This window comes from Hyla sarda, chromosome 1 (assembly GCF_029499605.1).
Source record: "Hyla sarda isolate aHylSar1 chromosome 1, aHylSar1.hap1, whole genome shotgun sequence".
NCBI classification, from domain to species: domain Eukaryota; kingdom Metazoa; phylum Chordata; class Amphibia; order Anura; family Hylidae; genus Hyla; species Hyla sarda.
The window spans coordinates 4188654-4212290 of NC_079189.1; the positions used below are offsets into that span (position 1 = coordinate 4188654).

General features: G+C 44.7%; 1 protein-coding gene and 1 long non-coding RNA gene across 3 annotated transcripts in view; one reads left to right on the forward strand and one right to left on the reverse strand.

Annotated features, from left to right (window-relative positions):
- The window catches only part of LOC130290274 (uncharacterized), a 36964-nt gene extending 17105 nt beyond the window's left edge, over positions 1-19859 (reverse strand). The window contains exons 1-4 of one of the 2 annotated variants that reach the window (XR_008847560.1): positions 19750-19859; positions 19313-19438; positions 17946-18037; positions 6559-6955 (exon numbers count right to left, since the gene is read on the reverse strand). This is a non-coding gene — a long non-coding RNA (uncharacterized LOC130290274). Of the gene's footprint in view, positions 1-6558; positions 6956-17945; positions 18038-19312; positions 19439-19749 lie in introns of those variants that run through there. The other variant, XR_008847564.1, reaches the window with a different exon arrangement.
- Positions 1-23637, forward strand: part of LOC130306379 (zinc finger protein 845-like) — a 316660-nt gene that overhangs the window by 200277 nt on the left and 92746 nt on the right. The window lies entirely within an intron of this gene.

The following is a 23637-nucleotide window of genomic DNA, read 5'->3' on the forward strand; positions in this document are numbered from 1 at the left end:
GTCCATCACATGTTGAAGGCAGCATCAACATACGATGCTTTTGTATGTCGGGGCCATCGCATAAACGGCTATCCTCCAGCACAGACTGCTTCAGCTGCCACCGGATAGCCGTTTACTGTGCCCCGTGTGGTCCGCTGACGATCACTTACCTGTCCTCGGGGCTCCGGAGCTCCTCTTCGGGATCCCCTGCATTGTCGGTGCTCTCCATCGTCGTCATCACGTTGCCACACACGCCGTCCTGTCAACATGTCACCCAGTCAGAGGCTGCATGCCCAGCAGAGGTGAGTGTTAGGGTCCCAACCGATATGAGGCCACCTCCGCGTGGTGGATGGGGGGGGGACACGTTTTGATCAAAAAGTGCGCTAAGAGCCTCCATTTTGTTGACTAAGTGTGCTGCTGCCATTTTCTTTTTTTTTACATGTTTTGGCTACCTAACTATGTACATACCTGACCTTCATACATGGCTGCCTACCAATCGACCTACCTACCTGCCTAGTAACCTACCTACATATCTGGCTTTCTGATTCACCTACATAGTTAACTATTTACTTGGCTACCTACCTGCCCTTTTACTGTGCAGGACACCAAGGAGGGCATTATTACAGTTTGTGGGCTTATACAGTGACCCCCGACCTACGATGGCCCCGACATACGATCATTTCAGCATATGATCACTCTCAGAGGCCATCACATGGTTAAGGCAGCATCAACATACGATGCTTTTGTATGTCGGGGCCATCGCATAAACGGCTATCCTCCAGCGCAGACTCCTTCAGCTACCACCGGATAGCCATTTACGGTGCCCCGTGTGGTCCGCTGACGATCACTTACCTGTCCTCGGGGCTCCGGAGCTCCTCTTCGGTATCCCCTGCATTGTCGGTGCTCTCCATAGTCGTCATCACGTTGCCACACACGCCGTCCTGTCAACATGTCACCCAGTCAGAGGCTGCATGCCCAGCAGAGGTGAGTGTTAGGGTCCCAACCGATATGAGGCCACCTCCGTGTGGTGAATGGGGGGACACGTTTTGATCAAAAAGTGCGCTAAGAGCCTCCATTTTGTTGACTAAGTGTGCTGCTGCCATTTTCTTTTTTTTTACATGTTTTGGCTACCTAACTATGTACATACCTGACCTTCATACATGGCTGCCTACCAACCTACCTACCTGCCTAGTAACCTACCTACATATCTGGCTTTCTGATCCACCTACCTAGTTAATTATTTACTTGGCTACCTACCTGCCCTTTTACTGTGCAGGACACCAAGGAGGACATTATTACAGTTTGTGGGCTTATACAGTGACCCCCCCGACCTACGATGGCCCCGACATACAATCATTTCAGCATACGATCACTCTCAGAGGCCATCGCGTGTTAAAGGCAGCATCAACATACGATGCTTTTCTGTCAGAGCCATCGCATAAATGGCTATCCGGCAGCGCAGACTGCTTCAGCTGCCACCTAATAGCCGTTTACAGTGCCCCGTGTGGTCCACTGACGATCACTTACCTGCCCTTGGGGCTCCGGAGCTCCTCTTCGGTATTCCCTGCATTGTTGGTGCTCTCCATCGTCGTCATCACGTTGCCACACACGCGTCCCATCATCCAATAGGAGCAGCATGCGCAGTGACATGATGGCGGCGACGGAGAGCGACGATCCCGGGGAAGCAGAGACGTCCAGAGCGTCAGGGACACCACGGGGACGCGGCGACGGTGATGGAGGGCGACATCCAGGGCAGCGGTGACGGTCCGGAGAGGCGGGGACAGGTGAGTATAACTTCCTATTCTTTACATTGCACGGATCCCTCAACATATGATGGTTTCAACAAACGATGGTCCATTTGGAACGGATTACCATCGTATGTTGAGGAACCACTGTATAGGTACCACTGGATCAGAGATAACAAGATATCCTGTCTGTTTCTTCATAAAGAAACCATTCGCTATCCCAAGGTCCACAAGAGAAGCAAGTTTTTTCTTGAATTCGTTGGATTTTCTGGAAGGGGTCGATACGTATGTACGTCTTCAAGCATAGTCATATTTAATTTACAATATAGACCCCTGTCCAGAATTACAACGGCGCCCCCCCTTATCCGCCTGGCGGATTATGATATCGTCCATCTTGGCTGTTTCATCCAGTACAACTCTTTCTGCATGACTCAAATTAGATCTTGGTAGTGTTGGTGCTGGAAAACCTCATCAAGGTGCTTGTCCAGCCCTAATAAAGATGATGCTTCTCTGGGGCGCCTCAAGGAGTGCAGGTACTTGAACCTCCGACCCAAGGCTGGGTTGTGGAAGGATGATGTGGGAGCAGGTGGTACTTTAAAAAGCTTTATTCAGATGACGCATTTCCAAGGGGTCCCTTGCTTCATCAGGTCATGTGGGGATGGAACGCCCCCTTTCCAGCACGCTGCTGCTGCCCCGTACAGGAGATCCCGGGGGGGGGGGGGGGGGGGGGGGCCCAGTGCTCGGAGCCCCCGCGATCTATAACTTATCCCCTATCCTTCAGATAGGGGATAAGTTATATTGCATTACAGATGTCCTTTAAGGGGGTACTCCGCCTCTAGACATCTTATCCCTAGCCAAAGGATAGGGGATAAGATGTTAGATCGCCGCGGTCCCGCTGCTGGGGACCCCCGGGATCGCCGCTGCGGCACCGCGCTATCATTACAGCTCAGAGCGAGTTCGCTCTGTGCGTAATGACGGGCGATACAGGGGACAGAGCAGCGTGACGTCATGGCTCCGCCCCTCGTGACATCACGGCCCGTTCCCTTAATACAAGTCTATGGCAGGGGCGTGACGACCGCCACGCCCCCTCCCATAGACTCGTATTGAAGGGGGCGGGCCGTGACGTCACGAGGGGCGGAGCCGTGATGTAACGATGCTCCGGCACCTGTATTGCCCGTCATTACGTGCAGAGTGAACTCGCTCTGTGCAGTAATGACAGCAGGTGCTGCAGCAGCGATCCCCGGGGTCCCCAGCAGTGGGACCCCAGCGATCTGACATCTTATCCCCTATCCTTTGGATAGGGGATACGATGTCTAGGGGCGGAGTACCCCTTTAAGTCCTTTTGAGATGATGTATGGTAGACCATATAACATACCTTTGTTACCAAATGAGACACATATTGAGGAGGCAGAGAGAACCTTAACAGAATATATGTCCAGATTGTTGGAGCAGAAACAAATTAACCAAGTCTGTTCCATTCCAGAAGGGGGATCCATAGAAGAAGAAAAGCTTAAAGGGGTACTCCAGCGCTAAGACATCCAAAGGATAGGGGATAAGATGCCTGATCGCGTGTGATCCCTGTGATCTTCCACGCCGCACCCCATTATAATCCGCCCCCGGAGCGTGCTCGCTCCGGTTCTGATCACTGGCGATCATGGGGACGGAGCATAGTGAGGTCACAGCTCCGCCTCCGTGGGACATCATGCTCCGCCCCCTCAATGCAAGCCTATGGGAGGGGGCGTGACATGATGTCACAATGCTGTTACGCCCCCTCCCATAGGCTTGCATTGAGGGGGCGGAATGTGACGTCACACAGGGTGGCGTGGAAGATCACGGGGGTCCCCAGCGGCGGGACCCCCGCGATCAGGCATCTTATCCTCTATCCTTTGGATAGGGGATAAGATGTCTTAGCGCCGGAGTACCCCTTTAAAATTGTAGACTAGGTCCTCATAAAAGTGATCAAGAAGAAACACTGACATTCACCTAAGTAGAAGGGACCCTACCAAGTCCTACTAATCACCCTACAGCAGTAAGGATAGCCGAGAGGAATACCTGGAGCCATCAGTCTCACTGTAAAGAGGTTCTGCAGGCAGATCAGGGTGAGAAGGCTGAGGGGTCCTCAATAAGTCCGGCTACAAAGGGAGATTCTGCATAAGGCAGAAACATAGGTGTAGGCAGCAGAGTTAGTTTCCCCAGTAGGTGTAGGCAGCAGAGTTAGTTTCCCCAGTAAGTGTAGACAGCAGAGTTAGAGTTCCCCTACAGTAGGTATATGCAGCACGGTCCTCCCACAGTAGGGGTAGGCAGCAGAGTCCTGACCCCCCCACCCCATAGGTGTAGCCAGCAGAGTTAGAGTGCCCCCCAGTAGGTGTAGGCAGCAGAGTTAGTTTACCCCCCCCCAAGTAGGTGTAGACAGCAGGGTCCCCCCACAGAAGGTATATGCAGCACGGTCCCCCCACAGTAGGGGTAGGCAGCAGAGTCACGACCCCCCCCCCCCGTAGGTGTAGCCAGCAGAGTTAGAATCTCCCCTCCCCCAGTAGGTGTAGGCAGCAGAGTTAGGGCCCCCCCCAGTAGGTGTAGACAGCAGAGTTAGAGTCCCCCCCCCCACCAGTAGGTGCAGGCAGCAGAGTTAGGGAGTTCACTCCCCCCCCCCCCCCCCCTCCCCTCCCCAGGTTGGGCGGAGGTCACGTTTCCTCTGTGTATGCAGATATGGCTCACACAGAGGGGATGCCTTCTCCTGTATGTGCGTATACTTCACACACAGGAGAAGGTAGCGCTGTCCGCTGGGGATCCGGGACAAGTGTCCTGGATCCTCAGTAGCGGCGGCGGTGGGCCCTTTATCCGAACCGGCCGGTCAGTCCACCCCTGGTGATTACTATGTATTACCTCGGCCTCATTTCCATTAGAAATATTACTGCTTGTATCTCATGTGTCACTTCTGTCCTATCAGGATCAGGACACTTCTGTCACCAATAAGTAAAATCCTGTGTGTGAACCGGTCCCTATAACCTTTTGATTGCAAACACTAAACAATATTCTGCCATAGGAGCCTGCAATAGAACAGCATTGATCAGTGTTATAGGTGCTCCTTTACTACAGCCTGCCATAGCTCAGCAATGATCAGTGTTATCAGTGCTCCATTACTATAGGTTACCATAGAAAAGCATTGATCAGTGTTATTGGCGCTCCATTACTATAGACTACCATAGGAAAGCATTGATCAGTATTATTGGTGCTCCATTACTGCAGCCTGCCATAGCACAGCATTGATCAGTGTTATCGGTGCTCCATTACTGCAGCCTGCCATAGCTCAGCATTGATCAGTGTTATCAGTCTTCCATTACAACAGGCTGCCATAGCACGGCATTGATCAGTGTTATCGGTGCTCCATTACTATAGGCTGCCATAGAACAGCATTGATAAATGTTATCAGTGCTCCATTACTGCAGCCTGCCATAGATCAGCATTGATCAGTGTTATCAGTGCTCCATTACTACAGCCTGCCATAGAACAGCATTGATCAGTGTTATTGATGCTCCATTACTACAGGCTGCCATAGAATAGCATTGATCAGTGTTACCAGTGCTCCATTACTACAGCCTGCCACAGCACAGCATTGATCAGTGTTATCAGTGCTCCATTACTATAGGCTGCCATAGAACAGCATTGATCAGTGTTATTGATGCTCCATTACTACAGGCTGCCATAGAACAGCATTGATCAGTGTTACCAGTGCTCCATTACTACAGCCTGCCATAGCACAGCATTGATCAGTGTTATCAGTGCTCCATTACTATAGGCTGTCATAGAACAGCATTGATCAGTGTTATTGATGCTCCATTACTACAGGCTGCCATAGAACAGCATTGATCAGTGTTACCAGTGCTCCATTACTACAGCCTGCCATAGCACAGCATTGATCAGTGTTATCAGTGCTCCATTACTATAGGCTGTCATAGCACAGCATTGATCAGTGTTATCAGTGCTCCATTACTATAGGCTGTCATAGCACAGCATTGATCAGGGTAATCGGTGCTCCATTACTACAGCATGCCACAGCACAGCATTGATCAGTGTTATCAGTCCTCCATTACTATAGGCTGCCATAGAACTGCATTTATCAGTGTTATCACCGATCCATTACTATAGGCTGCCATAGCACAGCATTGATCAGTGTTATCAGTTGGCCATTACATAGGCTGCCATAGATCAGCATTGATCAGTGTTATCAGTGCTCCATTACTGCAGCCTGCCATAACACAGCATTGATCAGTGTTATCAGTGCTCCATTACTGTAGTCTGCCATAGCACGGCATTGATCAGTGTTATCAGTCTTCCATTACTGCAGCCTGCCATAGCACCGCATTGATCAGTGTTATCGGTGCTCCATTACTGCAGCCTGCCATAGCACCGCATTGATCAGTGTTATCGGTCCTTCATTTCTTCAGGCTGGACGACGCATCAAGCTGTGGAACGGCACAAAAAAACTGAAGATATGGGGGGAAAAAAATATTTGGTAGAATTGTTCTAGTAATACCGGCTATGATACATAAAAATAAAAAATGCAAATTATAAATTAGCAAAAAACTTAATGTCATTTTGCTTCATCTCTTTTGAACCACCTAAAGCAGTGGTCTCCAACCTGCGGACCTCCAGATGTTTCAAAACTACAACCCCCAGCATGCCCGGACAGCCGTTGGCTGTCCGGGCATGCTGGGAGTTGTAGTTTTGCAACATCTGGAGGTCCGCAGGTTGGTAGACCACTGACCTAAAGGGTTAATAAACTTTGTATATCGTATATACCATTGGGAATAATTTGAGGGAAATATGCTGACAATTGGATTTTATCACAAAAAAACGATAAATGTATCAACCAAATTTACCCCTGATATAAAGTACAATAAATCACGAAATAAAAACCTTCTCATAATCGATCGGATCTGGAAAAGTGTCAGAATTATTACCACATGAAGGGAAACCGGTCCAATCAGACAAATGGACCAAACAGGAAGAGGCATTAAGAGGTTAACAAGAAGAAATCAGCAAAAAGGTCTCAGAATTATTGTGTCTATTGTTTGTTACAATAAAGTTGGTTAAAAAAAAAAAAAAACTTTGAGTGGAGGTCACATGTTTCCTGTCCAGAGTGGAGCTCCAGTCTGCAGTCAGAATATATTAGACAGTCCTTCCTCTATAGGCCCCGCCCCATCCGGTGACATCACAGCTTCCAGGAGAATCTATGGTAGAGAGAATGGATTCACTGCCTTACCCCAGTAGTAAGGAGATTACATGAGGAGGAGGTTTGTTACAGTGTGTCACCCCAGTAGTAAGGAGATTACATGAGGAGGGGGCTTGTTACAGTGTGTCACCCCAGTAGTAAGGAGATTACATGAGCAGGAGGTTTGTTACAGTGTGTCACCCCAGTAGTAAGGAGATTACATGAGGAGAAGGTTTGTTACAGTGTGTCACCCCAGTAGTAAGGAGATTACATGAGGAGGAGGTTTGTTACAGTGTATGAACCCCAGTAGTAAGGAGATTACATGAGGAGGAGGTTTGTTACAGTGTGTCACCCCAGTAGTAAGGAGATTACATGAGGAGGGGGTTTGTTACAGTGTGTCACCCCAGTAGTAAGGAGATTACATGAGGAGGAGGTTTGTTACAGTGTGTCACCCCAGTAGTAAGGAGATTACATGAGGAGGAGGTTTGTTACAGTGTGTCACCCCAGTAGTAAGGAGATTACATGAGGAGGAGGTTTGTTACAGTGTGTCACCCCAGTAGTAAGGAGATTACATGAGGAGGAGGTTTGTTACAGTGTGTCACCCCAGTAGTAAGGAGATTACATGAGGAGGAGGTTTGTTACAGTGTGTCACTCCAGTAGTAAGGAGATTACATGAGGAGGAGGTTTGTTACAGTGTCACCCCAGTAGTAAGGAGATTACATGAGGAGGAGGTTTGTTACAGTGTGTCACTCCAGTAGTAATGAGATTACATGAGGAGGTTTGTTACAGTGTGTCACCCCAGTAGTAATGAGATTACATGAGGAGGAGGTTTGTTACAGTCTATCACCCCAGTAGTAAGGAGATTACATGAGGCGGAGGTTTGTTACAGTGTGTCACCCCAGTAGTAAGGAGATTACATGAGGCGGAGGTTTGTTACAGTGTGTCACCCCAGTAGTAAGGAGATTACATGAGGCGGAGGTTTGTTACAGTGTGTCACCCCAGTAGTAAGGAGATTACATGAGGAGGAGGTTTGTTACAGTGTGTCACCCCAGTAGTAAGGAGATTACATGAGGAGGAGGTTTGTTACAGTGTATGAACCCCAGTAGTAAGGAGATTACATGAGGAGGAGGTTAGTTACAGTGTGTCACCCCAGTAGTAAGGAGATTACATGAGGAGGGGGTTTGTTACAGTGTGTCACCCCAGTAGTAAGGAGATTACATGAGGAGGAGATTTGTTACAGTGTGTCACCCCAGTAGTAAGGAGATGACATGAGGAGGAGGTTTGTTACAGTGTGTCACCCCCGTAGTAAGGAGATGACATGAGGAGGAGGTTTGATACAGTGTGTCACCCCAGTAGTAAGGAGATTACATGAGGAGGGGTTTGTTACAGTGTGTCACCGCAGTAGTTAGGATATTACATGAGGAGGAGGTTTGTTACAGTGTGTCACCCCAGTAGTAAGGAGATTACATGAGGAGGGGGTTTGTTACAGTGTGTCACCCCAGTAGTAAGGAGATTACATGAGGAGGAGGTTTGTTACAGTGTGTCACCCCTGTAGTAAGGAGATTACATGAGGAGGAGGTTTGATACAGTGTGTCACCCCAGTAGTAAGGAGATTACATGAGGAGGAGGTTTGTTACAGTGTGTCACCCCAGTAGTAAGGAGATTATATGAGGAGGGTGTTTGTTACAGTGTGTCACCCCAGTAGTACGGAGATTACATGAGGAGGAGGTTTGTTACAGTGTGTCACCCCAGTAGTAAGGAGATTACATGAGGAGGGGTTTGTTACAGTGTGTCACCGCAGTAGTAAGGATATTACATGAGGAGGAGGTTTGTTGCAGTGTGTCACCCCAGTAGTAAGGAGATTACATGAGGAGGGGGTTTGTTACAGTGTGTCACCCCAATAGTAAGGAGATTACATGAGGAGGAGGTATGTTACAGTGTGTCACCCCAGTAGTAAGGAGATTTTATGGGGAGGAGGTTTGTTACAGTGTGTCACCCCAGTAGTAAGGAGATTACATGAGGAGGAGGTATGTTACAGTGTGTCACCCCAGTAGTAAGGAGATTACATGAGGAGGGGGTTTGTTACAGTGTGTCACCCCAGTAGTAAGGAGAATACATGAGGAGGGGGCTTGTTACAGTGTGTCACCCCAGTAGTAAGGAGAATACATGAGGAGGGGGCTTGTTACAGTGTGTCACCCCAGTAGTAAGGAGATTACATGAGGAGGAGGTTTGTTACAGTGTGTCACCGCAGTAGTAAGGATATTACATGAGGAGGAGGTTTGTTACAGTGTGTCACCCCAGTAGTAAGGAGATTACATGAGGAGGGGGTTTGTTACAGTGTGTCACCCCAGTAGTAAGGAGATTACATGAGGAGGAGGTTTGTTACAGTGTGTGTCACCCCAGTAGTAAGGAGATTACATGAGGAGGAGGTTTGTTACAGTGTGTCACCCCAGCAGTAAGGGGATTACATGATGAGAAGGTTTGTTACAGTGTGTCACCCCAGCAGTAAGGAGATTACATGAGGAGGGGGTTTGTTACAGTGTGTCACCCCAGTAGTAAGGAGATTACATGAGGAGGAGATATGTTATAGTGTGTCACCCCTGTAGTAAGGAGATTACATGAGGAGGGGGTTTGTTACAGTGTGTCACCCCAGTAGTAAGGAGATTACATGAGGAGGAGGTTTGTTACAGTGTGTCACCCCAGTAGTAAGGAGATTACATGAGGAGGAGGTTTGTTACAATGTGTCACCCCAGTAGTAAGGAGATTACATGAGGAGGAGGTTTGTTACAGTGTATGAACCCCAGTAGTAAGGAGATTACATGAGGAGGAGGTTTGTTACAGTGTGTCATCCCAGTAGTAAGGAGATTACATGAGGAGGGGGTTTGTTACAGAGTGTCACCCCAGTAGTAAGGAGATTACATGAGGAGGAGGTTTGTTACAGTGTCACCGCAGTAGTAAGGAGATTACATGAGGAGGAGATTTGTTACAGTGTGTCACCCCAGTAGTAAGGAGATTACATGGGGGGAGGTTTGTTACAGTGTGTCACCCCAGTAGTAAGGATAGGACATGAGGAGGAGGTTTGTTACAGTGTGTCACCCCAGTAGTAAGGAGATTACATGAGGAGGAGGTTTGTTGCAGTGTGTCACCCCAGTAGTAAGGTGATTACATGAAGAGGGGGTTTGTTACAGTGTGTCACCCCAGTAGTAAGGAGATGACATGAGGAGGAGGTTTGTTACAGTGTGTCACCCCCGTAGTAAGGAGATGACATGAGGAGGAGGTTTGTTACAGTGTGTCACCCCAGTAGTAAGGAGATTACATGAGGAGGGGGCTTGTTACAGTGTGTCACCCCAGTAGTAAGGAGATTACATGAGGAGGAGGTTTGTTACAGTGTGTCACCGCAGTAGTAAGGATATTACATGAGGAGGAGGTTTGTTACAGTGTGTCACCCCAGTAGTAAGGAGATTACATGAGGAGGGGGTTTGTTACAGTGTGTCACCCCAGTAGTAAGGAGATTACATGAGGAGGAGGTTTGTTACAGTGTGTCACCCCAGTAGTAAGGAGATTACATGAGGAGGAGGTTTGTTACAGTGTGTCACCCCAGCAGTAAGGGGATTACATGAGGAGGAGGTTTGTTACAGTGTGTCACCCCAGCAGTAAGGGGATTACATGAGGAGGAGGTTTGTTACAGTGTGTCACCCCAGTAGTAAGGAGATTACATGAGGAGGAGGTTTGTTACAGTGTGTCACCCCAGTAGTAAGGAGATTACATGAGGAGGAGGTTTGTTACAGTGTGTCACCCCAGTAGTAAGGAGATAACATGAGGAGGAGGTTTGTTACAGTGTGTCACCCCAGTAGTAAGGAGATAACATGAGGAGGAGGTTTGTTACAGTGTGTCACCCCAGTAGTAAGGAGATTACATGAGGAGGTTTGTTACAGTGTGTCACCCCAGTAGTAAGGAGATTACATGAGGAGGAGGTTTGTTACAGTGTGTCACCCCAGCAGTAAGGAGATTACATGAGGAGAAGGTTTGTTACAGTGTGTCTCCCCAGTAGTAAGGAGATTACATGAGGAGGTTTGTTACAGTGTGTCACCCCAGTAGTAAGGAGATTACATGAGAAGGAGGTTTGTTACAGTGTGTCACCCCAGTAGTAAGGAGATTACATGAGGAGGAGGTTTGTTACAGTGTGTCACCCCAGTAGTAAGGAGATTACATGAGGAGGAGGTTTGTTACAGTGTGTCACCCCAGTAGTAAGGAGATAACATGAGGAGGAGGTTTGTTACAGTGTGTCACCCCAGTAGTAAGGAGATAACATGAGGAGGAGGTTTGTTACAGTGTGTCACCCCAGTAGTAAGGAGATTACATGAGGAGGAGGTTTGTTACAGTGTGTCACCCTAGCAGTAAGGAGATTACATGAGGAGAAGGTTTGTTACAGTGTGTCTCCCCAGTAGTAAGGAGATTACATGAGGAGGTTTGTTACAGTGTGTCACCCCAGTAGTAAGGAGATTACATGAGGAGGAGGTTTGTTACAGTGTGTCACCCCAGCAGTAAGGAGATTATATGAGGAGGGGGTTTGTTACAGTGTGTCACCCCAGTAGTAAGGAGATTACATGATGAGGAGGTTTGTTACAGTGTGTCACCCCAGTAGTAAGGAGATTACATGAGGAGGAGTTTTGTTACAGTGTGTCACCCCAGTAGTATGGAGATTACATGAGGAGGAGGTTTGTTACAGTGTGTCACCCCAGTAGTAAGGAGATTACATGAGGAGGAGGTTTGTTACAGTGTGTCTCCCCAGTAGTAAGGAGATTACATGAGGAGGAGGTTTGTTACAGTGTGTCACCCCAGTAGTAAGGAGATTACATGAGGAGGAGGTTTGTTACAGTGTGTCTCCCCAGTAGTAAGGAGATTATATGAGGAGGAGGTTTGTTACAGTGTGTCACCCCAGCAGTAAGGAGAATACATGAGGAGGAGGTTTGTTACAGTGTGTCACCCCAGCAGTAAGGGTGTCAGTAATTTAATCGCCACATAACTCACAATTATGACAATTATCAGGATTCTGATCTGTTGAGTTGAAGACAAATATAATGGATACAATTCCCTTCTGGGCCGATTATTCCTCAGACGTTTCAGATAAATTCTATTTTAGACGGCATTAACCCTTAGAGGGCAGTTTTACAATATAATAAAATAACACGTATTATAAAAAATAAGCAGATTTATTGGTTATAGGTAATAAACATAAACAATGACATAAATGAATTAGATAGAATGATATCAGGTTATAGGATTGTTCATCGGACATTACAGGCTTAGGTTACATCTATATACACAAGAAATACAAAATCTCATCATAAAATAATAATAATAATAATAAAAAGGACCCCTTGAACTTTTTTCTGTTTGCAGTTGTTTTGGGTTTATTTTTTAAGCTGCAGTTCTTACTGTTGCCATGTTTGTGTAGTTCTGGCTTTTTAACCCCTTTATTATTATTATTATTATTATTACATTATTATAAGTGGAGTTTTTATTTTTGTTTTTTTTTTTAAATGAGAAAATGTTTACATTTCTATATATTTAAAAAAAAATTTTTTGTATATCATGGGTCGGAAAGGGATTATATATATATCTGGCCCTTCAGATGTGGCCGAACTACAACTCCCAGCATGCCTGGGCATGCTTGTAATTGAAGTTTTGCTACATCTGGAGGACTACAGTTTGGAGACCACTACACTACACAGTGGTCCCCAAACTGTTCTCCTCCAGTTGTTGCATAACTACAACTCCCAACATGCCTTCGGCTGTCTGGGCATGCTGGGAGTTGTAGTTTTGCAACAACTGGAGACACACTGGTTGGGAAACAATGTCTGTTTTCTAACTCAGTGTTTCTCAACCCGTGTGCCTCCTGCTGTTGCAAAACTAACTCCCAGCATGCATTGACAGACCGTGCATGTTGGGAGTTGTAGTTTTGCAACAGCTGGAGGCTCATTCATTGGGAAACACTGAGTAAGGAAACAGACAGTGGTGCGGAAACATTGCAGTAGTCTGTTACCTAACTCAGTGTTTCCCAATCCCAACCAGTGTGCCTCCAGCTGGTGCATAACTACAACTCCCAGCATGCACTGTCTTTCAGTGCATGCCGGGAGTTGTAGTTTTGCCCCCCCCCCCCCCTCCCATGTGAATGTACAGGGTACATTCACATGGGCGGGGGTTTACAGCAAGTTTCCTGCTTCAAGTTTGAGATGCGGCAAATTCTCCGCTGCAGCGGGAAACTCACTGTAAACAGCGGTCACGCCCCCTCCCATAGGCTTGCATTGAGGGGGCGGGGCTTGACGTCACTCGGGGGCAGGGCCGTGATGTCACAATGCTCCTGCCCCGTGATCGCCAGTAATCAGACCCGGAGCGATTGTAATGGGGTGCTGCGTGCAAGATCACGGGGGTCCCCAACGGCGGGCCCCCTGTGATTAGGCATCTTATCCCCTATCCTTTGGATAGGGGATAAGATGTCTTAGCGCCGGAGTACCCCTTTAAGGTCAAAATGGGCTCCGTCCCCAAGGGGTTAAAATTACAGGTAAAAATAGAAGAATTCTAAAAACATTGAAGAGCAGTGTAACCCAGCACCTTTGTATCATATCATCGTCCCTTGATAAAGTCAAGTCAGACGAAACGTACGTTGGGGCAGCCAGTGTCAGAGGGTTCTCAGTAATGGTTGTGTGATCCTTTCACTGTATGGGCATCTATATACATTAGTCAGCGTTAATGCCATTAGTAGGACAGCTGTCCTGGATGTTTAGTGCACCCCATTTCAGTGTGATATGTCTTCCCATGGCAACACTGGTTACACTGCTCCTTAACCCTTTAACCCCTTAAGGACCGGGGGTTTTTCAGTTTTTGCACTTTCGTTTTTTCCTCATCACGTTTTAAAAATCATAACCCTTTCAATTTTGCACCTAAAAATCCATATGATGCTTATTTTTTGCGCCACCAATTCTACTTTGCAGTGAAATTAGTCATATTACCCAAAAATCTACGGCGAAACGGAAAAAAAAATCATTGTGCGACAAAATTGACGAAAAAACGCCATTTTGTAATTTTGGGGGCTTCCGTTTCTACACAGTACATTTTTCGGTAAAAATGACCCCTTATCATTATTCTGTAGGTCCATACGGTTATAATGATCCCCGACTTATATAGGTGATTTTGTCGGACTTCTGGAAAAAATCATAACTACATGCAGGAAAATGTATACGTTTAAAATTCTCATCTTCTGACCCCTATAACTTTTTTATTTTTCCGTGTACGGGGCGGTATGAAGGCTCATTTTTTGCGCCGTGATCTGAAGTTTTTAACGGTACCATTTTTGTATTGATCGGACTTTTTGATCGCTTTTTATTCACTTTTTCATGATATAAAAAGTGACCAAAAATACGTTATTTTGGACTTTGGAATTTTTTTGCGCGCACGCCATTGACCGTGCGGTTTAATTAATTATATATTTTCATAATTCCGACATTTACGCACGCGGCGATACCACATATGTGTATTTTTATTTACATGCTGGGTTTTTTTATTGGGAAAAGGGGGGTGATTTGAACTTTTATTAAGGAAAGCGTTAAATCACATTTATTAACTTTTTTTTACACTTTTTTTTGCAGTGTTATAGGTCCTATAGGAGACTATAACACTGCACACATTGATCTCTTATACTGATCATTGTTATCCCATAGGGACCTATAGCACTGCACACACTGATCTCTTATACTGATCATTATTATCCCATAGGGACCTATAACACTGCACACACTGATCTCTTATACTGATCATTATTATCCCATAGGAGACTATAACACTGCACACATTGATCTCTTATACTGATCATTGTTATCCCATAGGGACCTATAGCACTGCACACAGTGATCTCTTATTCTGATCATTGTTATCCCATAGGAGACTATAACACTGCACACATTGATCTCTGATACTGATCATTATTATCCTATAGGAGACTATAACCCTGCACACATTGATCTCTTATACTGATCATTGTTATCCCATAGGGACCTATAGCACTGCACACACTGATCTCTTATACTGATCATTATTATCCCATAGGGACCTATAACACTGCACACACTGATCTCTTATACTGATCATTATTATCCCATAGGAGACTATAACACTGCACACATTGATCTCTTATACTGATCATTGTTATCCCATAGGGACGTATAGCACTGCACACACTGATCTCTTATACTGATCATTGTTATCCCATAGGAGACTATAACACTGCACACATTGATCTCTGATACTGATCATTATTATCCTATAGGAGACTATAACACTGCACACATTGATCTCTTATACTGATCATTGTTATCCCATAGGGACCTATAGCACTGCACACACTGATCTCTTATACTGATCATTATTATCCCATAGGGACCTATAACACTGCACACACTGATCTCTTATACTGATCATTATTATCCCATAGGAGACTATAACACTGCACACATTGATCTCTTATACTGATCATTGTTATCCCATAGGGACCTATAGCACTGCACACACTGATCTCTTATACTGATCATTGTTATCCCATAGGAGACTATAACACTGCACACATTGATCTCTTATACTGATCATTGTTATCCCATAGGGACCTATAGCACTGCACACACTGATCTCTTATACTGATCATTGTTATCCCATAGGGGACTATAACACTGCACACACTGATCTCTTATACTGATCATTGTTATCCCATAGGGACCTATAGCACTGCACACACTGATCTCTTATACTGATCATTGTTATCCCATAGGGGACTATAACACTGCACACACTGATCTCTTATACTGATCATTGTTATCCTATAGGGGGGCTATAACACTGCACACACTGATCTCTTATACTGATCATTGTTATCCCATAGGGACCTATGACACTGCACACACTGATCTCTTATACTGATCATTGTTATCCCATAGGGACCTATAGCACTGCACACACTGATCTCTTATACTGATCATTGTTATCCCATAGGGGACTATAACACTGCACACACTGATCTCTTATACTGATCATTGTTATCCCATAGGGGGCTATAACACTGCACACACTGATCTCTTATACTGATCATTGTTATCCCATAGGAACTATAACACTGCACACACTGATCTGTTATACTGATCATTGTTATCCCATAGCGACCTATAGCACTGCACACACTGATCTATTATACTGATCATTGTTATCCCGTAGGGACCTATAACACTGCACACACTGATCTCTTATACTGATCATTGTTATGCCATAGGGGGCTATAGCACTGCACACACTGATCTCTTATACTGATCATTGTTATCCCATAGGGACCTATAACACTGCACACACTTATCTCTTATGCTGATCATTGTTATGCCATAGGGGGCTATAACACTGCACACACTGATCTCTTATGCTGATCATTGTTATGCCATAGGGGGCTATAACACTGCACACACTGATCTCTTATACTGATCATTGTTATGCCATAGGGACCTATAACACTGCACACACTGATCTCTTATACTGATCATTGTTATCCCATAGGGACCTATAACACTGCACACACTGATCTCTTATACTGATCATTGTTATCCCATAGGGACCTATAACACTGCACACACTGATCTCTTATGCTGATCATTGTTATGCCATAGGGACTATAACACTGCACACACTGATCTTATACCCTGTTCACTGCAAAGCCATAGCTTTGCAGTGATCAGGGTTATCTGCGGTCGATTGCTCAAGCCTGAATCTCAATGCGCTTGTTAAAATAGATGATCGGATCGCCCGCAGCGCTCCTGTGGCGTTCCGATCATCTGTAATGGCGGACGGAGGTCCTCTCACCTGCCCCCATCTGTCTCCCGGGGTCTCCTGCTCTGGTCTGAGATTGTGCAGACCAGAGCAGAAGATCAACGATAATACTGATCAGTGCTATGTCCTATACATAGCACTGAACACTATTATTAATCAAATGATTGATATAAATAGTCTCCTATGGGGACATAAAAAGTTTAAAAGAAAAAGTGAAAAATCCCCTCCCCCAATAAAAATGAAAATTGTCAGTTTTTCCCATTTTACCCCCTCAATTTTTTTTATAAACATATTTGGTATTGCCGCGTGCGTAAATGTCCGAAATATCAAAACATAATGTTAATGATCCCGCACGGTGAATGGCGTAAACGTAAAAAACAAAAACAAAAAAGTCCAAAAATGCTGCCTTTCTGTCACATTTTATTAAAAAAAAAATAATAATAATAAATTATCTAAAAGTTTTATATAAGCAAATGTGGTATAAATAAAAAGTACAGATGATGCCGCAAAAAATGAGCCCTCATACCGCCCTATATACGGAAACATTAAAAAGTTATAGGTGGTCAAAATAGGGCGATTTTAGATTATTGATTTTGTACAAAAAGTTTTATTTTATTTTTTTTAAGCGGTACAAAAATATAAAAGTATCGAGCCATGGGGATCATTTTAATCGTATTGACCCACAGAATAAAGAACACATGTCATTAATACCGTAAAGTGTAAAGTGTGAAAACAAAACCCTCCAAAATGTTAAAAATTGTGGTTTTCATTTACATTTACTCCCTAAAAAAATATTTTTTTGGGTTTTTCATACATTTTATGGTAAAATGAGAGGTTTCATTACAAACTACAATTGGTCACACAAAAAACAAGCCCTTATATGGGTCTGTAGATGGAAATATAAAGGAGTTATGGATTTTAGAAGGCGAGGAGGAAAAAAACGCAAAAAAAAAATTGGTCTGGTCCTTAAGGGGTTAAGGTGAAAAATGGGCTTGGTCCTTAAGGGGTTAAATGTTTTTACAATTCTTCTATTTTTCCCTGTAACTTTGATATGGATTAATAAAGTATACAATTTTTCAGTAGTTATTGCTCTCCTTGTTTCTGTATTTAAAAAAACCCTATAGAGATATAGGATCAGCCTCATCTACCTGATGGTTCTCTGGGACATTTCCCTCTGGACAGTCCTGGGAATACAGAGGGCGGGGACACCTCTCGGGTGGATTTCTATCAATGACTCCATCTGTAGGGAACAAACAGGGAATGAATACATCAGTGCTGGATAGATTTATATGTTACTAGGTAGTGAGAGTGATATCTGGAGACCTCACCTACAAAAAGACATCGATAACATAGAGCGGCGCCAAAGATGGGGACAACAATGGTGGAAATGTAGATGGGGACAACAATGGTGGAAATGTAGATGGGGGGACAACAATGGTGGAAATGTAGATGGGGACAACAATGGTGGAAATGTAGATGGGGGGACAACAATGGTGGAAATGTAGATGGGGGACAACAATGGTGGAAATGTAGATGGGGACAACAATGGTGGAAATGTAGATGGGGACAACAATGGTGGAAATGTAGATGGGGGGACAACAATGGTGGAAATGTAGATGGGGGACAACAATGGTGGAAATGTAGATGGGGACAACAATGGTGGAAATGTAGATGGGGACAACAATGGTGGAAATGTAGATGGGGACAACAATGGTGGAAATGTAGATGGGGACAACAATGGTGGAAATGTAGATGGGGGGACAACAATGGTGGAAATGTAGATGGGGGACAACAATGGTGGAAATGTAGATGGGGACAACAATGGTGGAAATGTAGATGGGGACAACAATGGTGGAAATGTAGATGAAGGACAACAATGGTGGAAATGTAGATGGGGACAACAATGGTGGAAATGTAGATGAAGGACAACAATGGTGGAAATGTAGATGGGGACAACAATGGTGGAAATGTAGATGGGGGACAACAATGGTGGAAATGTAGATGGGAACAACAATGGTGGAAATGTAGATGGGGGGACAACAATGGTGGAAATGTAGATGGGGGGACAACAATGGTGGAAATGTAGATGGGGGACAACAATGGTGGAAATGTAGATGGGGGGGCAACAATGGTGGAAATGTAGATGGGGGGACAACAATGGTGGAAATGTAGATGGGGGGACAACAATGGTGGAAATGTAGATGGGGGGACAACAATGGTGGAAATGTAGATGGGGCAACAATGATGGAAATGTAGATGGGGCAACAATGATGGAAATGTAGATGGGGACAACAATGATGGAAATGTAGATGGGGAGGACAACAATGGTGGAAATGTAGATGAGGACAACAATGGTAGAAATGTAGATGAGGACAACAATGGCGGAAATGTAGATGGGACAACAATGGCGGAAATGTAGATGAGGACAACAATGGTGGAAATGTAGATGGGGGACAACAATGGTGGAAATGTAGATGGGGACAACAATGGTGGAAATGTAGATGGGTCACCTCACCTCTCCGGTAAGCAGGTGGAGGATCTCCAAGGTGAAGTGTAATATTCTCTTAGTCATCTCATTCCTGTCCTTGTCCATCCTTGGGGGATCATTCAGGAGAAGGAGATGATGGTCGCATCTATAAAGCTGACACAATGGCCCACATTTACTATTGCAAACTTAACATGTGTTGTCGGGTTGTGCGCCAGAATTGAAAAAAAAACAGACTAACTCTTCATTTTACTAAGAAAACCCCCAAAAAGGGGTGTGTTCCCGCCATTTTCACAAAAAAACAACATATGTACTGAGGTTTCCATAGAAAATATTTCAGGTGAGGAAAACTCTACAGATCAGAGCAGGTGTAAGCAAAATGTAGGGAAAGTGGAAAATGTAGGGAAACCTTAGTAAATACTGTGGAAAATAAATTGTAGGGAATTAAAACCCACAAAGAAACCTACACAACACTCTTAGTAAATCAGGGCCAATGTAAGAAACCTCCTGTAATGTCACCTTTGACATTACCAAGCTTCTCTACACTGCTCAGCTCCGCCCACTCCTGTCACATGACCATCCTCACAGGTCCTTCACCACTATTTATCCTCTCCTGCTCAGCCCCGCCCACTCCTGTCACATGATCATTCTCACAGGTCCTTCATCCACATTCTCCGCTATCCTGCTGAGCTCCGCCCCCACGTGTCCTGGTCACATGATTGTGACATCATCACAGGTCCTGCAGTGAGAATTATGTAGAGATTGTGGAGAAGGTGAGTTTTGAGTGATTATTTGTGTAGTTTTTGGCTCCTGTAGTAACAATAATAGGAATAATAATGTGCACAGGGGGCGGCCATTACTATATCCTCTGTGTATGACAGCACTTTACAACATTTGCACAAATGCTTTACGGCAGGCACAGGGAATAGGATAGTGTTTCCCAACCAGGGTGCCTCCAGCTGTTGCAAGACTACAACTCCCAGAATGCCCGGACAGCCTTGTTGTGTAAATAGACCCTCACTCTGAGGGGGGGGCAATTGAAGATCCCGTCACCGCGGCTCGCCGCTCACCAGTCTGCACAGTCTGTGCACATAAGAAGAAGAGAGCTGCTCAGTGTGGGAACGTTATATAAGTGCATGGATTGTTTTTTTTTTTACTGTTTGGCACAAATATATGGCACTGGGCTCAGGGGGCAATTAAAAAACAAAAAAGGATAAATTTGATGTGAGGTGCCCATGAGGGTCCCCTGTCTTGTGCTCTTCACATAATGCCCCCTGTGCTGTGTCCCTCACATATAATGCCCCCTGTCCTGCCCCACAGGGGGCATCATATGTGAGGGGCACATGACAGAAGCATTATATCTTCACATAATTAGCTCTTCACATAATGCCCCCTGTGCTGTGCCCCTCACATATAATGCCCCCATCATCATCATGTGCCCTTCAGATATAATGCTCCTGTCATGTGCCCCTCACATATGATGCCCCCTATGGGGCAGGACAGGGGGCATTATATGTGAGGGGCACAGCACAGGGGGCATTATATGTGAGGGGCAAGTCACGGGGCATTATATGTTAGGGGCACAGGACAGGGGGCAGTATATGTGAGGGGCACAGGACAGAGGGCATTATATGTGAGGGGCACAGGACAGAGGGCATTATATGTGAGGAGCACAGCACAGGGGGCATTATATGTGAGGGGCACAGGACAGGGGGCAGTATATGTGAGGGGCAAGTCACAGGGGGCATTATATGTTAGGGGCACAGGACAGGGGGCAGTATATGTGAGGGGCACATGATGAGAGCATTATATGAGGGACACAGCACAGGGGGCATTAAATGTTAGGGGAGCATGATGGGGGCATTATATGTGAGGGGCACAGCACAGGGGGCATTATATGTGAGGGGCACAGGACAGAGGGCATTATATGCAGGCCCGTCGCTACAGGACAGGCAAACCAAGCAATTGCTTGGGGCCCCGAGCTGGCTGGGGGGCCCCGAGAAGAGCCAGTGCTTGCCTGTCCTGTAGCGACGGGGCAATTCCACCCATCACCAGGGCCGGACAAATGCCTGACATTTTTATTTTTTTATTTTTTTAAATAAACTCACTTGCAGCTTTGGAGTTCTTCTCACCTCACCACAATCACGCTCCCCTCACCCCCGCGGCACCTGGTATATTCCCTCAGCCCTGGACTCTTCTCTCAGCCTTTAGCCGTCTGAGCAGGAGGAGGGAGGGGAGCACAGAGCTGTGAGGCTGTACAACATGGGGCCTGACTACAGTAGGTGTCCCTGCTGTGTGTGTATATATATATATATATATATATATATATATATATATGTGTGTGTGGATATATAGATATACATGTGTAGAAGCAGGTGTGTAGATATATATATATATATACATATATATATATATATATATATATATATATATATATATATATGTGTGTGTGTGTGTCTGTACATATGTGTATGTCTATGTACTGTGCCTGTGTTACTTCTGTTGATGACTATATATAAAGTGCATGTGTGTATCTATATCAGTGTTTCCCAACCAGGGTGCCTCCAGTTGTTGCAAAACTACAACTCCCAGCATGCCCAGACAGCCAAAGGCTGTAGTTTTGCAACCTCTGTAGGCATCCTGGTTGGGAAACACTGATCTATTCTATCTGTGTGTGTATGAAGCATGTACAGTATGTAATGTGTACAGTATCTGTGTGTGAATGAAGCATGCATGTTCAGTATGTAATGTGTGAAGTATGTGTATATAATGCATGTACAGTATGTAATGTGTGTAGTATGTGTGTATATAATGCATGAACAGTATGTAATGTGTGCAGTATGTGTATATAATGCATGTACAGTATGTAATGTGTGTAGTATGTGTGTATATAATGCATGTACAGTATGCAATGTGTGCAGTAGGTGTGCTCTGTGTGTATAATGCATGTACAGTATGTAATGTGTGCTTTGTGTGTATAATGCATGTACAGTATGTAATGTGTGCAGTTTGTGTGCTGTGTGTGTATATAATGCATGTACAGTATGTTTTGTGTGCTCTGTGTATATAATGCATGTACAGTATGTAATGTGTGCAGTATGTGTGCTGTGTGTATATAATGCATGTACAGTATGTAATGTGTGTAGTAGGTGTGCTGTGTGTATGTAATGCATGTACAGTATGTAATGTGTGTAGTATGTGTGCTCTCTGTATATAATGCATGTACAGTATGTAATGTGTGCAGTATGTGTGCTGTGTATATATAATGCATGTACAGTATGTAATGTGTGTAGTATGTGTGCTGTGTGTGTATATAAGGCATGTACAGTATGTAATATGTACAGTATGTGTGTGTGTGATGCATATACAGTATGTAATGTGTACAGTATGTGTGTGTGTGTATGATGCATGTACAGTATGTAATATGTACAGTATGTGTGTGTTTGTGTGTATGATGCATGTACAGTATGTAATATGTACAGTGTGTGTGATGCATGTACAGTATTTAATGTGTACAGTATGTGTGTTGTATGTATGAAGCATGCATGTACAGTATGTAATGTGTACAGTATGTTGTGTGTGTATGATGCATGTACAGTATGTAATATGTACAGTGTGTGTTTATGATGCATGTACAGTATGTAATGTGTACAGTATGTGTGCATGATGCATGTACAGTATGTAATGTGTACAGTATGTGTGTGTATATGAAACATGCATGTAGTAATGTGTACAGTATCTGTGTGTATGATGCATGTACAGTATGTAATGTGTACAGTATATGTGTGTATGAAGCATGCATGTACAGTATGTAATGTGTACAGTATCTTGTGTGTGAAGCATGCATGTACAGTATGTAATGTGTACAGTATGTTGTGTGTGAAGCATGCATGTAGTAAGTAATGTGTACAGTATCTGTGTGTGTATAATGCATGTACTGTGTGTAATGTGTACAGTATATGTGTGAAGCATGCATGTACATTATGTAATATGTACAGTGTGTGTGTATGATGCATGTACAGTATGTAATGTGTACAGTATGTTGTGTGTGTGCATGTACAGTATGTGTGTGTATGATGCATGTACAGTATGTAATGTGTACAGTATGTGTGTGTATGAAGCATGCATGTACAGTATGTAATGTATACAGTGTGTCGTGTGTGTGGATGTACAGTATGTAATATGTACAGTGTGTGTGTATGATGCATGTACAGTATGTATTGTGTACAGTATGTGTATGAAGCATGCATGTACAGTATGTAATGTGTACAGTGTGTTGTGTGTGTGTATATAATGCAATTGCCCCCCCAATAAATTTCCCCATCACTATTAAGAACATCCCTATTAAGGACATA